Source organism: Tasmannia lanceolata, unplaced genomic scaffold (assembly GCF_043159265.1).
Source record: "Tasmannia lanceolata isolate RefF3 unplaced genomic scaffold, GAP_Taslan_0.1 ptg001184l, whole genome shotgun sequence".
In the NCBI taxonomy this organism is placed as follows: Eukaryota; Viridiplantae; Streptophyta; class Magnoliopsida; order Canellales; family Winteraceae; genus Tasmannia; species Tasmannia lanceolata.
The window spans coordinates 16,884-17,500 of record NW_027519844.1 but is presented as its reverse complement, the minus strand read 5'-3'; positions in this window follow the sequence as shown (position 1 = coordinate 17,500).

Below are 617 nucleotides of genomic sequence, written 5' to 3'. Positions count from 1 at the left end.
GCTCGCTCAGAACACGTACCAAGCCAAGAAAGAAGGAGTGCTCCACTCAGAAAGAGAAGGAACGGAAAGTTTTGCGGCATCTCTCGTCGCCTTCACGGATTTGTGCATCTGAATGACCGAAAAAAGAGAGCCGAACTATGTTTGTTTCGGGATCGGAAAGGTCGGCCGATCAGGATCAAAGATGCACAAATCAGTAAGGGCTAGTGGCGCCGAGCCCACTAGGAAGACCCGCGTTTCAGAAAAGATAGACACAAGGAACGCGAGGAAGAGGGCGACACGAAAAGGAAATCGCCCTCCTGAAACGGTATCCTCGTACGGACTTGACAGCTTCAGCGTACAAGGACCCGGGCTGAGACCAGAACATAGAACACATCACCATAAGTCTCAGGAGGGGTCATCCCCGTGGTAGGAAACACGTCCCAGTTCCTTACCTCCAATTACTACCCGACTAGACTCCACTCCTTACCCCTTAGCCCTTACCATACCATGAAACCCCTACCTTACCTTAACACCCCATACAACTACCACAATATCAAACCTTACCTTCCCCCAAGAAAAATTGTGGTAAGTGAATGAAAAAACAAACTATGAGAAGCGGCTTACCTATCCTTTTCTAA